The sequence below is a fragment of the Notamacropus eugenii genome, chromosome 1 (genome assembly GCF_028372415.1).
Source record: "Notamacropus eugenii isolate mMacEug1 chromosome 1, mMacEug1.pri_v2, whole genome shotgun sequence".
Taxonomy (NCBI): domain Eukaryota; kingdom Metazoa; phylum Chordata; class Mammalia; order Diprotodontia; family Macropodidae; genus Notamacropus; species Notamacropus eugenii.
Genome location: NC_092872.1, coordinates 760,411,147 through 760,417,586, shown reverse-complemented (window position 1 = coordinate 760,417,586; position 6,440 = coordinate 760,411,147).

Sequence of the window (6,440 nt, the reverse complement as noted above, 5' to 3'; positions counted from 1 at the left end):
TGTGTGAATTTGTATACATATGTATATGTGCGTGTGCCTGCACATATGTGCATATGTGTGTTGAGTGTATACATATGTGTATGTGCATGTGTGCATGTGTGTGTGTTTGAGTGTGTGTACATGACAAAAGTGGGCACCAGAGACACATTCATTTGAGAAAAAGAAGTGGAAACCAAGTGTGGTCCCTGTAGCTGAAACTTCAAGGTCAAGATTCCCCTATTTTTTTTAGGAGATTAGGACTGGTAGAGAGAAAGAAGCAGATTTCCAGGTGCCCAGTGCTCCTGGGAGAGACAAGTCAAAGAGGCGTGGAGGTGACGCTGACCTGAGAGGAAAGGGCTTGCTTGTTCAGTAAAGACTAGTCACCTTCATTTGGAAGAGGGGGTCTAAACCAAAGGCTGCCACTCTAGCTTGGTGGGACTGTGAGGGGCTCTGGGAAGAGAAGGGCTCATTGTGAACCAACGTGACACCTAACAGCAACCTCCAGTTTTGTTGTATTATGAAGGAGAGCTAATGAACTCCGTGGGCACCTTACCTGCTTTGTACAGGCTGGGGAGGGATCAACATTCCTTGGCATCTTCCCTTAGGGAAGATAAAGGCTGTCCCATAGCTGAGGCCAAAGTGCTTCTAATCAATGCCTGAATTTGACAATGAGGACATTCCGTCTACTCTCCTGTGATCAGAGTTTGCCTACACTGACCTCTCCTTCACATCCCTAATTGCCCATGTGGCTCCAGCCCCCAGATTCCTGGGTTCCAGCCCTCCTAGTCCCAGTGCACTCACACTCTGTGAATGAGAAGGAGACTCTCTGCTGAACAATGAGAGGAGGTGGTAAATGGAGAAAGTAGAGAAGGTTAGAAAAGAAATGAAAGATAATGAAGTGGTGGGCCCTGCTTTTGTCTCTGCTTCATCTATTACAAGTTCATTTCAGGGTTCGTTTCCAGACCCTGAAGTTAGCCCCGATTTCCCGAGGACTGACAACATTTGGATTTGGCCACAGTCAACTTCCTTGGCTCTAATGCCCCTGCCTCCTGGCTTCTGACCTTTCCCTCCAGCTCCAGGAAAATGATGCCATGGGGCTTCCAGGGCAAGTTCTGAGTCCCCCAGGATAGCAAAGACCTTGGTTCCAGGGTCTGACACCACCACATCCCTTCCCCCCTTCTCCTCAGGGATGATTACTTGGGTTCTAGGAGCAAGGGAGGATGAGACTTTGATTTCCCAAATGTCAGTTCTGGAAGAGACTATTGAAATGCCCAGTCCCCAGGCCTCGCTACAGTATACTAGAGAGGGTGTGACACTGTGAGGCCCAGAGTGAACTTCAGTTTATCCAAGATCAAACAGCTAATCAGTGGCAGAACTGGGGTGTGAGCCTCAGTCCCAGACTCCTCATCTCTTTTCAGCTCCTTCTTTCTTCCAGTGCCTGGAATGTGATAGGTTGTTCTTGTGGCACTCACTGGTGAAGAGTCCTGGCCATGGGAAGATATTCAAGTGACTTGGCAGAGACAGTGCCAAAAGGAAATGGAGAAAGAGGTGTGGGGAAAGGAACACTCCTGAAGATGCCTCAGCAGGAGAAACGAGGTCAAAGGTAGACATGAGGACCTGAGTTTGAAGTACCAGTTCCCAGGAGAAGCAGAGGTCATGCTATTACATTATTCATTTGACCAGGGACATATTACTTCCATCTTTTACCTCTCCAGTCAATCCTTGATTCATTCATTCATTCATCCTTTCATTTATTCGTTCCTTTTAATTTTCAATCAACTATTCAGTCATTTGGTGATTCATTCATTGACTCAGCCATTCTAACATTCATTTTTTCATTCATTAATTCAACAAGCATTTAATGCCTCATAGTAATAATTGCAAACTTTCGTACAGTGTTTTAATGTTTACAAAATGTCTCACATAGGTTCTCTCATTTTATACAACAATCCTGGGGGCAGGTTCTATTATTAAGCTCATTTTATAAATAGGGTATGGCCCTGAAAGGAGAATTCAGATTTTATCATGGAGAGAATGGAAGGCATGGGATATCTTGGTGTAGGGAGCAGTAGAGCCACAGCCAGATCATCTGCCAAGGAAAGCGCCATCTTTTGGTCTCCTAAATGAGGAATGGAGCAGCAGGGAATGAACCTTAAGTGGATCACGGGGCAAAGATCTTTCCAGTCCTCTTGGGATCCATCCTTCCACATGACCTTGGTAGTGCCCTGGTGTGACCGCAGAGTAGCCCCAGTGGGATGGAGAGAAGCAGCATCCTTGCATTTCCTCCAGTCATTCTTCACTCCCCCAGGATTGTGAATCCCCCAAATGGGGTTACCTTCAGCAATTCTTCAACCAAATGCCACTTTATGGTCTCCATTTGTCTCCAAAACAGTCTCTCCCATTATCTGTCAGGAGATATATTGAGCTACAGAGAAGTCAGCATGGGTCTCAGTGTCAAATGATGCAAACTGAAAGCTGAATCCTGATGCTTATTAACTGTTTCTTCTTGAGCATCAATTTCCTCACCTGTAAAATGGAAAGTATAATCCCTGTATCATTTACCACATAGGGAGGGGTATGGTACCCCCAGGTACCATAAAAGTGTGAGTGTTCCTTTCTCCTTACTTTCATCTTGACCGTCCCCATTCACCTGACTATTACTAGGCCAATGAAGCCAGGGAGAGGTTGTTCTTGGCTCCTTTTGTCACCCAGGTGAAACGCCCAAGGATCCTCAACCTCCTTCCAATAAAGTTGCATTTGAGCATGTTTTGTGAGCTAAACAATTTCCCTTAAACCAGGCCCCAGAGTCTCAACATGCCAGGCAGTGTCGGTTGAAATCACTTGGACATGAATTCTCGGCATAAAGTACCATCTGTCTCAAACAGTTAGGAAACAGATAATGGGAGAGACTATTTTGGAGATAAATGGAGACCATAAAATGGCATTTGGTTGAAGGATTGCTCAAGGCAGCCCCATTTGGGGGATTCACAATCCTGGGGACGTGAAGGATGACTGGAGAAAATGCAAGGATGTTGCTTGTCCCCCATCCCACTGGACTACTCTGTGGTCACAACAGAGCACTTCTAAGGTCATATGGATCCCAAGAAGGTTGAAAAGATCCCAAGATCTGGAGCCAGGAGGGAGCTCAAGATATAGAGAACTTTATCTTGATATCATCCATAAATCTGCCTCTGAAATTTCTACCCACAGCAGCTCTTGCTTCCGTCCTCTGAGACCAAGCACAATAGGCCCCTCTATATTTCAACCTTTGATGTTCTTGAAGACCATAATCATTCCTACCTTCTTTTCTCCTAGCTGCTTGAATCAATAGTCCTATGCATTGATCCAAGCCCCCTCCCCTTCATGACTGCTTCCTTTGGACGCTCTCCAGCTCATAAGAAGATTCACTTCTTCCATCGAGTTGTCCAGAACTGAGCATGACTCCTCAGATGGTGCCTAATAAGGACAGAGAGCAGAGGGTCCCTTGCCTTTCCTGGAAGCCTTGCCACCCCAATATGGTCCAACTTTGTCTCATGCTCTCTAGCTGTCACATCCCACATGTACTCGGGATACTCTCCTTCCTCTTCCCACTTCCTGGTTCTCAAAACTTCACACCCTGCATGAAGCCTCGCCTTGATTAGAAATTTTCCCTTGCAGGGACTGCCCCCCTCTCTGTCCGCCTCCCATCACCTGGGAGTTCCTGGAAAACAAGGACTGTCTTCTTGTTCTCTTTCCTTGTCTCCCCAGCATTTACCATAATACCTGGCATGTGACAAGTGCTCAAGAAATACTTGATGATTGACTGAGATATGCCTGAATCAATGTGTTAGCAAGTGTTTATGAAGGACCTACTGTGTGTCAGGGGATACAAGTACAAAAAGTGAGGCAGTTCCAGCCCTAGAGGAGTGTAATTACATTTACTGAGTCTTCGAATTTGACAATCAGGAGGAACATGAGAGGTCATGTAGACTGGCCTATACCACAAACAAATCCTCGCTAAATCTAGTGAGTGATTCATACACACACACACACACACACACACACACACACACACACACACACTGCACAGACACTTACAGACATACATAGAGACCCCACTCTCATTGATCCCCACAATTAATTGGATATGGGGAAAGAATCATCATCTGTGACAATTGAAGGTTATCGATGCTTTAAATTATGCAGAAACCTGTGTTTCTGCCAGCCCCAGGTGTCTGTTTTTCAAATAACATCTCTCCTGTCAGGAGCAATCAGAAGACTTTCCAAAGAAGTTGGAATCAGTAACTCAAGCGAGACCTTGGGCTCTGTCCTGGAACATAAGCCGCAGCCAGAAGGCCATGCATATGGATGGGGAAGATAAGCCATCAGGTGGGGTGCACTAGAGGGCCAAGAGCCTTCCATCATTAGAGGGGCAGTCCAGGGGTCTGACCCTTGGGCTACATCTAGGATGGGCACTGAACATTGGGCTTCTGGATGATTGAGATGAGGTTATGGACCCCCAATGATGGGGAGAGTATCAAAGGGATGGAGGACCCACAAGGTTGGCAGGAGAGTCTATCAACACTGAAAAGTAAGTGTGTGGATGATATGACCTGAGCCAAGGTCTTTCCTGTTGAATTTCTGCCTTCCTTGCCTCTCCCTACCTCTCTTCTGGCTTTTCACCTGTTCTTGTGCTCAGTGTTAAGGGCAGACTTGTTTTTCTCCATGTTGAGGACACCCACAGTTCCAAACTGTATTAGGAAATAGGGAAGGGCCAACCAGGACAGAGCTCCAAAGGCAGAATGGCCAGAGAAGGTGGGGCATTTCCAACCAGGGAAGAGACATTCTCCAAAGTCCCTAGATTTGTGGCAGAATGTTTTAAGGTCTGCTCAACTCACACCCCCTGTGAGATTTTTCTCATCACTAGGTCTTCTTAGGGGCTTTTGTCAATATCTCCCTGTGTGGTATCAGGAGAAAATTCTCTTTGTGGGTGTAAATTATATTCTGGAGAGGGTTAAGTTTGATTAAGCTAGGAATAAGGAGAAGATGCTTAACCTTCTGTTTGCAGGAGAACCTTTACAATCCACTTGATACGTCCCTCCCTTCTGCATTTCCTTTGAAAAGACAAGACTTGAATGTTGCTGAGGGCAAGAAAAAGGCTGACCGATGACCTCCTTTCCTGGCTCTTTCTTCCCCAGTATTGCTTGGCTCATTGTCATGAAGAGCAGTATAGCCATTGACAAGGTTGTGTTCTCTATAGTCTTCTCCAAGTCCTGATCCTTTCCCTGGCTGCTAACGAACTCAGCCTGGATATTTAGGGTTAAGATCCACATGTCTCCAGACTCGCTTGCAAATCTGTTGGGGATTATTTCTTTCTGAACCTCTGCTTGACTGCCAGTTGAGAAGGTTGAGCCAGAAATATCAGGAGCCATGTTTGTGATGGCAAAGTCTTTTCCCTCACTGAAAGGAGCTCAGGAATGAATAAAAATGATGACTTATAATTAATAATAATTTACATCTCTCTGGGGCTCTAAAGCTCATCTCAATCAATCTTCACAGTAGCCCTGGGAAGTAGGTACTATTATTACTCACATTTTACAAATGAGGAAACTGAGGCTGACAGCAGTTATGTAACTCACCTTGGGTCACCCAGGGTAAGTGCCTGAGGCTGGATTGGAACATAGATCTTCCTAACTCCAAGTCCAGGCTACTGTTATTTAGGAAGGAAGGTGGGTCTGCTCTGGAGTCTCTTCTAGGTTCGGCTAGTTTTCCCTTCTCTCCAATGCCACAAAGCCTTGGGAGAGCCAGTAATCAACTGAGAGACCAACTTGTCAATCAGTACAATGAGGACAAGTATTATAGGGCCATATGAATGAGAGATATGAAGAAACTTAGAAACCTCATAGTCAGGCTTGTCTAATTTACAGTGGAGAAAAGTTGCCCTGGAGAAGAGACTTGGCCAAGGTCAACACAGTGAGTGATGGAGGAGTCCTCTGACTCTTAACTCAACTCTCTCTCTCCCTGAGTTCTTCACCAATGTTTATAATAGTACAATTTTACACTATTAATAATTCTTTAAGGTTTTCTCCACAGTAGCCTGACTAGGAAGGAAGTCAAGACTTATCATGTCTCTTTTACATTTGAGAGGCTAAAGTGCAGGGAGGCAAATCTCCCAAGCACAGGGAGAGGCAGCATTTTTACCGGGGTCACCCAACATACCTTCTTAAAAATGCACTATTAACAAACTCTAATTGGGAAAGCCAATGAAAGGCAACAAGGAGACTTTCCTTTATTTTCCAATTCAGGGCAGCTCAGGAAGATAGAGACAGAGAGGTCTGTGGAGAGAGGTCTGTGGAGGTTGGACTGGGTGGAGCTCAGCAGGTGTGATGGGGGCAGTGGTGAGACAAATTACTAGGGATGGTAATGGGGCTATGACTGATTTCCCAGGGCTGAAAGAGATGTCAGGGGTTCCCTGAGCCAGT